This window comes from Triticum dicoccoides, chromosome 1B (genome assembly GCF_002162155.2).
Source record: "Triticum dicoccoides isolate Atlit2015 ecotype Zavitan chromosome 1B, WEW_v2.0, whole genome shotgun sequence".
NCBI classification, from domain to species: domain Eukaryota; kingdom Viridiplantae; phylum Streptophyta; class Magnoliopsida; order Poales; family Poaceae; genus Triticum; species Triticum dicoccoides.
This window is the reverse complement of record NC_041381.1, coordinates 641,321,316-641,331,676: the sequence shown is the minus strand read 5'-3', so window position 1 is coordinate 641,331,676 and position 10,361 is coordinate 641,321,316.

Here is a 10,361-nt window from a genome sequence, read left to right as displayed (position 1 = left end):
ATTCGTAAGTTGCTATCAAGCGCTACTAGGACGTGAAGCTTTCGCTCGCTTTAACGCAATACCGCATTATGCATCCCTTACACTTAAAATGCCCGGCCCACGAGGCATCATCTCATTACAGGGGAATATCAATTGACCACCAAAGTATGGGTAATGGTGCGGCCGCCTGGACAGCCGCACACTAAGCCAGCCCTACTATCCCGGACACAGCTCGACGAGTCCGGCGTAAACCTACATAGGCTTAATAGCCGCATAACCCTGTACAAGGGGCTCCGCATGTTCATGCCAGGAGACAATACGGCTCATTTCTTGCTCCAACTATATTTTGTTTATTTTAATATAGATTTCCCACACGCTTATTTTTTACTAAGTTCCTCTCTTTCGCAGACAAACATCGTGCTACGCCCGTCCAGGATACGGCACAACGGAGACACAGGCACAGACGTGCAGTAGGGACCCGTTTCAAGGATTCTTTTCAGATTAAGACCCTGCGTAAACCTTTTTTACTGTCTCTTGTTGACAACATCCCCCGGTTTTTGCTATAACCGAGGAGGAGGCTGGCGTCTTGGCATGTGGCCACGCCAGAATTTTGCGCGTACCGGGACACCAGGGGCTTTTTTACCAAGGGCTCTATTTTGGCCCGTCTTCATAAAGACCGAATACCTTAGGGAGTGTTCGGCGTCGCGAGTTTGGCCTTATATGCATCACCTCCGAATCATGTCTTTGGTCAAATGTTGGGTTTGCCCGGCTCCTGTGTTTTGCTGCCTTACGTTCCGTTATATCGGCTAATGCGGCACAGGGAGAACTACTGCGATTGTGCCCCGGTTCGGCCTGGTGAGCACCTCAGTAGAGAAAGCCGAAAATTGACTGTCATGATATAGCGAGAGACTGGTCAACCACTCGATGACTCTCGGAATCTTTAGGATTCCTCCGCATTAACGAAGGACCACTTCCCAGTCAGGCACACACGCGCCCCGAATTCGGGCGAGCGCAATGCCTTTAGGGGCTATTGAGTAGCCCCAATGTCAAACTCCTATGGCTAAGTGAAAGTGATAAAGCATTATAGTCCGGTTGCCTAGTTCGCCGCGCTATCACCTCCTTTGTAGGACCAAGACGTTGGATTAAGTGTGAAAAGGCGCCTTTTTTGCGAACACCCCCGCATTATATGTGTGGGGGCTGAAGCCAACGTCTGCCATCTTTCAGGTTATATACACATATACATTAACAGCCGCACAGGAGGTATTATAATTCTTGCAAGCACAAGTATAAAAAGTTTTTATATTCTATCAAAATATTTCTTTTACAATAGCACATGCTATTCAAACACAACATCCTTCGAGCACTGCGCTTCTATTAAACGAGCGCCAGGAAGAACTTCCTCAAAGTAGTGCCTGGCAGGTACCCGGCCTTCGTCCGAATCCCGGGATGCAACAACACTGGCCTTCATATCCGCCCAGTATGTCTTGACATGGGCAAGAGCCATTTGTGCACCCTCTATGCACGCCGACCTCTTCATTGCATCAACATGCGGCATAGAACCAAGGAACTGCTGCACCAATCCAAAATAACTCTTCGGCTCTGGCTCTCCCGACCACAAACGACTCGCAACATACTTCATGGCGAGTCCGGATAACCTGTTCAGCTTCGCCCAGGCGGCCAAATGGTCGGATACCAAAAGTGGGCATTCGGGATTGTGGAACTGCGACCAAAAAAGTTCTTCCAATTTATGGTCACCTCGACCTCGGAGTGTTCGGTTGCGTTTGCCGCACTCGCTGCCAAATCCAGATAGTGTTTTCCGCACTCCACTGTCGGTCTAACGGAGCATACCTAGGATCCCCGAACTTCATCCGCAGCATATAGGGCCTTCAAGCCATGATATCTCCGGCCTGACACAGCTCCTCCTTCATAGCTCTCATTGCAGAGCGAGTATCCTTGGCCTCGGCAGTGATCTTCTCAAGGTCCTTCTGAGCCGCCCTTTCTTCTTGTTCGAGAAATTTACAGCGGTCGGCAGCATCCTTCAATTTTATAGCCATCTCGGCTATTACCTTCTTGCTCTGGCAGTGAGCAGCCTGTTCGGCTTTCAGCTCTTCAGCCGCCTTAACGGCAGCCGCATCACTTTTCCTTGCTTGCTCCTTGGCTCGGGCAAGTTCCGCCCGAAGGTTCTCCACGGCAGCAGCACTATCTGCATTAAGCACATATATTGGAAGGCACGAGCATCGCACTCCTCTTATCAGATGTCTGTGGAGCATACCTTGTGCCTCGTCTAGCCACTTATTTACAAGCGCGATGTCGGCATCCGCCACGTCAAGTTGCCGCTTTAGCTCGGCAGATTCATCAGTCCGACTAGCCACCGAACGCCTCGCCACCTTCATAAAAAGTTGACATTTTATACCTGGGGTTATGATCCTCTGTGCGCCATCACTCTTGACGACACACAGAGTCTCAGGGGCTACTATTTATACAGGGCGCATTTTATATATGCAGCTCTATCAAAAGGTACACCTTTTCACGTACCTCAAAGCCTGTCAGTAAACTCCTGGCAGCCTCGTACAATCCGCTTTCCGCGAATGAAATCCTTTCTATCACCGTGTTCATCAACATACGGTGTTCTTCTAAGACGGATGCTCGCCCGAGCAGATCCCTCAGCCTCTCCGACCGCGCACTAGAGGGCACGGGACTAGCCCGACGACCTTTTTCAGGATCCGGACTTGAAGAAACCCGCCGGGACGACACCTCGGGGTCGCCTGCCTCGTAAGTCGGTGCAGCTAGGGGAGGCGTTTCGCTCTCCATCATCTCCGGACGAAGATCCCCTGAAGACGAGCTCTGCTGAGAAGGGTTGAGATCCGAACTGCAAGGTAATATTTTGGTTATCTTCCTCAGAAATAAAACAGGGATGCCACTAATTTTTGAACCCCTCTCTTTACTTACGGCTCGGAGGAAAGCTGATCCCCTTGAGTGCGCAATGCGGCCGAGGCAGTCTCCGGCGCTGGATCCTTTGACAAAGATTTCTTCCCCCGTTTCGAGGTCATCCCCTCCGGGTCTTCAGAGGCACTTCTTTTCTTTCCCAGGTTGGGGGAATTCTCGATTCCTCCCTTCCTAATAGTCTCCATCGTGGAGGCGGCAGCTCCTTGGTTCCCCTCTTCGCCCTTTGCCGAAAGCATAACCTCTAGCATCCTGGTTAACACGGGATCCGGTGCGGTCTCGGGCAGGGGGGCTGGACACCTGATAAGCTTTGCCTTCGCTATCCACTCCTTTTCAAAGGATAGCTCTGTTAAAGGGCCACTTTATGATGAAAATGCGGATGGTGTGTCCAAATACGGGGCTACTTACCTTAGCATCCTGGCGATTGCAGCTCAGACATGCGTCCTCGGACAAGTCCGGACACCTTGCTTGTGGTCCAAAGAACAATTTGTACATCTCCACGGGCGTCGCGCCCATAAAATGTCTGAGGACTCGCAGTCCCTCCGGATTAAATTCCCACATGCAGAGAGGGCGACGTTTGTAGGGCAGCGTGCGGCGAATCAGAATGACTTGCGCCACCACGGTCAAGTTAATATCTCTTTCGAGAAGATCTCGAATGCGGTCCTGCAGTAGGGGCACGTCTTTGGACGGCCCCCAGATAAGCCCTTCATTGGCCCATGATGCTCTCCATGGTGGGGGACCCGAGCGAAAAGCAGGTGGCGCCACCCATGTGGTGCCCCTGGGGGCTGTGATGTAAAACCAGTCCCGTTGCCATAAGCCGAACTCTTCTTGGAAAGTGCCCTCGGGCCATGGAGCGCCGGCTATCTTGCTTATGATAGCTCCTCCGCACTCAGCGTGCTGCCCTTCGATCATCTTCGGCTCTACCTTGAAGGTTCTAAGCCACAGTCCAAAGTGAGGGGTGATATGGAGGAAGGCCTCACACAAGACAATGAATGATGAAATTTGGAGGATGGACTCCGGAGCTAAGTCGTGGAATTCCAGCCCGTAATAGAACATCAGCCCCCTCATGAAGGGATCAATCGGGAAGCCTAGCCCCCGAAGGAAGTGAGCTGTGAACACCACGCTCTCACCGGGCTAGGGAGAGGGAATGGCCTGCCCTTGAGCAGGCAGCCTATGCGAGATTTCGCCGGTTAGATAACTGGCATCTCTCAGCTTTCGCACGTCTTCTTCCGTAATGGAGGAAGGCATCCACCGGCCTTGAAGGTAGGAGTCGGACATCGTCGAAGGTCCGAAGCGCTTAAAACTAGAAGCTTTGAGTGTTGGAACTCGAGGCAAGGGGCGGATTCGATTGGATTGAAAGAGAAGGGAGTCGAGCCTTGGTCTCTTTATAAAGGGGTTGAATACCAAGAGCCCTCCCCATAACCGTTTGGGACTCGCTTTCAATTAGAGAGTCATACCAAAAGGCACGGTTGGGTTACCCACGCCTGTATTGATGAGAATCCCGGAATAAGGGGACACGATCTCTGCTTTGACAAGACGTGCCAAGGAAACCGCCTCGGTAAACACGCTGAGGTGGAACAGTAAAACGATTCGAATAAAGGCTTGACCGTGGTGTGATGTCACGCTGCGGAATACGTCGGCAGATTAGATTTGTGCAGAAATTATTCTCTCTACGGGGTATGTGGAACTTTTTTTTGCAGAGCCGGACACTATCCTTGTGTTCAACATCTTCTCTAAAGTATTCGGAGGAGGAACCCGCCTTGCAATGCCGAAGACAACTTGTGCACCGGACTCGTTGTCATTGAAGCCTGGTTCAGGGGCTACTGAGGGAGTCCTGGATAAGGGGGTGTCCGGATGGCCGGACTATGACCTTTGGCCGGACTCCTGGACTATGAAGATACAAGATTGAAGACTTCGTCCCGTGTCCGGATGGGACTTTCCTTGGCGTGGAAGGCAAGCTTGGCGATACGATATGAAGATCTCCTCCCATTGTAACTGACTTTGTGTAACCCTAGCCCTCTCCGGTGTCTATATAAACCGGAGAGTTTTAGTCCGTAGGACGAACAACAATCATACCATAGGCTAGCTTCTAGGGTTTAGCCTCTCTGATCTTGTGGTAGATCAACTCTTGTACTACCCATATCATCAATATTAATCAAGCAGGAGTAGGGTTTTACCTCCATCGAGAGGGCCCGAACCTGGGTAAAAACATCGTGTCCCTTGTCTCCTGTTACCATCCGCCTAGACACACAGTTCGGGACCCCCTACCCGACATCCGCTGGTTTTGACACCGACAATAACCGTGGGCTAATATTTACTGTAGTGGCACAGGGCCTCCTACGGGACGTAGAAACAGTGGGCCTTCTACGGGTCGTAGAAACAGTAGGCCTTCTACGGGCCGCAGAAACAATGGGCCTTCTATGGGTCGTAGAAACAATGGGCCTTCTATGAGCCGTAGAAACAATGGGCCTTCTATGGGCCGTATCATCAATGGGCCTTATACGGGCCGTATGACCATAATGGGCCATCGTTAACAGGTCGTATTTGATGACGCTATGAAAACGGCCCAACGTATTAATGGACCACAAACGGGCTGATGTAACCACGGGCTGAATTTGGCCCACAAGCAGAAAATGACAGTAACGGGCCGTAAGTAAACAAATGCTGGAAATGAGCCCAAGAATAAATGGGCTCTGAGAAGGCCAAAAGATAACATTTGCTGGAAACGGCCCAACTGAGTAACGGGCCCTTAATGGGTATAAAGTGATATATTGTTCATTACGGGCCAATTTCACCACGGGTCGTTAATGGGTGTAAAGTGATACACTGTTCATTGCGGGCCAGTTTCACCACGGGCCGTTAATAGGCCAAGAGTTACATAGGGCCTCATATGGGCCGAAAGACGTCATGGGCCATACATGGGCCAGAAGTGAAAACGGGCTGGAATCATATTGGATGGCCCAGATGACGCTACTGGGCCTAATTCGGATAGGGCGTAACGGGCCTTGGGTTAGCGGGCTGTAAATGGGTTATATGCGAACAGGCCGTTAACAGGCTTTCCATGGGCCGGCCCGCCACCTTTTGACCAAGTCAAACGGGCCGGCCTTTTCACAGGAATGGGCCTCTGTTGGGCCGTGCCACGTGTCAATGTATCATAGGCGCCTTCTGTCCATTGAGTGGATGACATCTGTCCCAACGGTGAGCCGACACGTGTTTCCTCCAGCCAATGATGATTTTACACGTGGAAAATCCCCATTGGTCGGGGCTATTAATGGGTTATCGGATCCAAAACCCGACCCGATAGCTTAACGGCATTCCGTTACGGTGGATGCCACGTGTCGGTCACCCTTGACGAAAGCACTTCTGTGACGCGCGATTTATCGTCATCGAAGTGGACACTTCCGTGATGATAATTTTGGTAATGTCATGGAACACTTCTACGACAGCACAGGTATGACTATCTTGATTCTGTCATAAATTTGTCATGGATGTACATGCATGACAAAAAACGTGACCTATTGTGACAAACACATATCATCACGGCAGTGTATTTTTTTGTAGTGTAAGGACTTAACGTGGTCTATCACTGTACTTACATTAACAGCTACTCCCTCCGTCCCATAATATAAGAATGTTTTGTACAGTACACCAGTGTTCAAAACACTCTTGTATTATGGGAAGAGGGATTGGTTCATTGTGTAGCATTCTGCATCTTATCTCCCTCGCCCACCATTTACTAAAAAAGATCAGATCTATATTTAATCTTACCAACAAGTAGAATACACAGACAATGCCAGTGCAGAAGTGTAGCCCATTACTCTTGTCAGTACATTTTGTCCCGTAATGCTTGTACTTCCAGGGATTGGTAGTTGATTATGTAGCATCAATCCGCATCTTATCTTCATTATCCTCTATCCCTTCCAGTATTATCATATCTATAATTACTCTCTACAAAATGTAGAGTACAGGGAATGCTTATGAAGAAGATTCTGGGCTGAAATTCTTGAGTTATCCTTCCCTTGACATGGAGAAGGGCATTATAAAGCCGGTGTTAACTATTAATGTAAGTCGGTCCTTCTAAAGCCTTTATCCTCAACTGCTATTTAATTTGCTCATACTCCCTATCGTTTACTGCTGTTTAGTTTGTTGTTTCTACCAAAATGCATGTTCACAAGAACCGTAAGTTCTAAGTTTTACTTGTAAAACCAAATTCCTTATTCATACTATGCACATTACTAAATACTCCCTATATGTATGCTTGTTTTTGTGGATCTATAATCCAGTGTGTGGTGAAGCAGCCCACGTTTGCACCTTGTCATCTCCTGTTTTATCTTACTGATGTGGCTCATGATATGAACAACATGACATGCACATTAACCAAAATAGATAAATGATTTTGTTTACCCTTCATCTATGCTTGTTATGTTGACATGGTAATCCAGTAGTGTGGTGAAGATCCCCGCATTATGAACAATGCCAAATTATGCTATTGATATTTTGAACTTACTCTTTATTTTCTAATTTGAAACTGGATGGAATTGACAGCACAGTTATCATCTTTATTTATACACATGCAAAACCTGTCATCTCTCTGCTTTGTTTCAGGGTGATATGCCTAATGGCATGCACAAGTCTATTGAAGGTTGTGAGACAAACCCAACATATGTTGCAGCAAAGAAGGCAAAACATCTTAAAGATAGCAAGACAACCCCAAAGTCTTGTCTTCATGATGTGTTCAAGTTACTTGAGACTAGCAGTCAGACAAGCTCATAGAATTCGTTGTCTGAATCAGTTCAACTTCTTCAGTCCCAAGTTCTAGCAGAAAGGCATTCTGCAACTCAACTTCGACTTGAAGTCCTATCTCTAAGAAAGATTGCGGAGAACACCAATGAGAACCTCATCGCTAAATAGCTACACCTGGAAGCTATGACCGACATGCTAGGCCGGTCTCACAGCCTTGCTCAGCAGCTTGCGCAGCAGTTCCCCCACAAGGCTAACCTTTCTTGAACTGTCTTGGAAGTGGTCTCGGTTCAGTATTATTTTGTTACGCTGCAATGGTACCCAGTTTTTGTAATCGGCTTCTTCGTTGCGCTTTATGATCACTGGTGGCGAACTTCGATGCCCAGTGGATGTAATATACCTTAAATCCTTTATTGTATAGTTTAGGTTTATTCTTAGTTACTATGCCGTAATTTCTTTATTGTATAGAGTATGTTTGTTCTTAATTCCTACTAATTACTGCCATCATTCGCTATCTGAAAAAAAGTCAGATGTAGTCGACCGGGCCGAAACATTCGACTCTAACGGGCCAGGTTTTAAGCGGGCCATAATTGGGCCGGCCTGCATCTTTCTTGGGCCCAAATGATTGGGGCCTTCACACATTGCACCTGGCCCACAACTTACACCAGCCTATATTTTAGTTGGGCCTTTTGTCGACCCAGCGCTTAGTTTGGCCCAGGTAGCGTTGGGCCATTAACAGGCTGAATATTGTACTGGCCTGTTACAGCCCAGATGAAACCACCGGCCTTTAGCAGGCCGAAATGCATGTTGGGCCTCAATTTTCACTAGTCGTCGATGGGCCTTCAGCGGGTTGAAATGTAGACCGGGCCTTTTTGGGCCCAGTTAGCTCACGGGTCGTTACCAGGCCGAAACATATCTCGGGCCTTAGTTGGCCCACAGATATCATGGGCCTTTAAGAAGTCGAAAGCTTAGTACAGGCATCAACGGGCCGAATTACGCGACAGGCCTTTAACAAGCCCAAAGTCATGTTGGGCTTAACTGTTGCCACCTTTAGCACGGGCCGTTAGTGGGCCCGATGTCCCGTCGGACCATATATGGCCCATGGGCAGCACGGGCCATTACCAGGCCGAAAGTCAAACCGGGCTGAAATGGGCCCATGTCTACATCGAGTCTCTAACAGGCCGAAAGTCACTGGGTTGTAGTTGGGCCCAAATATTTGGCGAACAATTAACGGGCCAGATCTGGCTTAGGGCCGTAAATGGGCCCAAATATTGGGCGAACAATTAACGGGCAAGATGTGGCTTCAGGCCGTAAATGGGCCTTTATTAAGCACGCCGTTATTGGGCTGGCCCACTAGTACCTGATTAAGTACTATGGGCCTTTGACTGGGCCGGCCTTTTTAACCTATATGGGCCTCTGTTGGGCCCAGCCACGTGTCGACATATCATAGGCATGTCTCCTCCAATGGACAGGCGACATCTGGCCCACTGATGAGCTGACAGGTGTTCCCTCCGGCCAATCAGAATTTTACACGTGGAAATTTCCCATTGGTCCGGGCTATTAACGGGTTATCGGATCCAAAACCCGACCCGATAGCTTAACAGCGTTCCGTTACGATGGATGACACGTGTTGGTCACCCTTGACGAAAGCACTTCTGTGACGCGCGATGTATCGTCATGGAAGTGGACACTTCCGTGATGATAATTTTGGTAATGTCATGGAACACTTCAACGACAGCACAGGTATGACTATCTTGATTCTGTCATAAAATCGTCATGGATGTACATGCATGACAGAAAACGCGACCTACTGTGACAAACACGTATCATCACGGAAGTATATTTTTTTATAGTGAGATGGCTAGGCATCTGAAAAATGTCCACCAAAACTGTTATCAGCTTTATCCTCCTTTGCCTTTCATGCTAACTCTAGTATGTTTAACAGAATTAGAGGTATCACAACGTCCTTGGCGACTGATTTTTTGTCGAAAGAGACCCCCTGCCCACTGGAATTGCCAAAAAAGACCCCAATCCGGATGAATTTGACCAAAAAGGACCCCCTCGGCCATGGCGGCAGGCGCGGAAGGCGACACGTGGCACCTACCACCACGCCTGGAGGCGGTGAGCCCTGCCGCCATGCATGCAGGCGGCCGCCCTGAGTAAAACATGAAATTGGAGTTGCATGAGCCGAGACAGAACAAGGCAGGGCAGGTGGGCCCAGCTGCCAGCGTAGGAGGCGGCCGCCTCTACTATTGTCGCTCCCGACCAGACAGCTCCTGTTGCACGCGTGACAAGGTGTGGACCATGCCGCCACTACAGGAGGCAGCGACACTGTTCATGCTGCATGTGCGGCGACAGCGTCCCTGTTGCAGACGATGCTAATTCCCATGCGCGCGGGAATCCGATACTACAGGCGGGAATCTGCGCCTTTTATTTCTTTATTTGCGATGATTCCCGGGAGCTGGCTTTTGCGACTGCTTTGTAAGCACTCGCACCGATTCTGCTGCGGTGCTGCCTAGGGACTCAACTGCCTTTTGCTTGAGAGGACGCGATGTCACTGCGGGAATCACTCACTCAGCACTGGTTATTGCTTGAGAGGACGCGACAGCACTGCAGAAATACACTCGCTCGTTGCGGGAATCTAAGTTTGCGGTAGGTGAGTTTATCCTGTTGTAACGACACTACAAGTATCCTCTTCC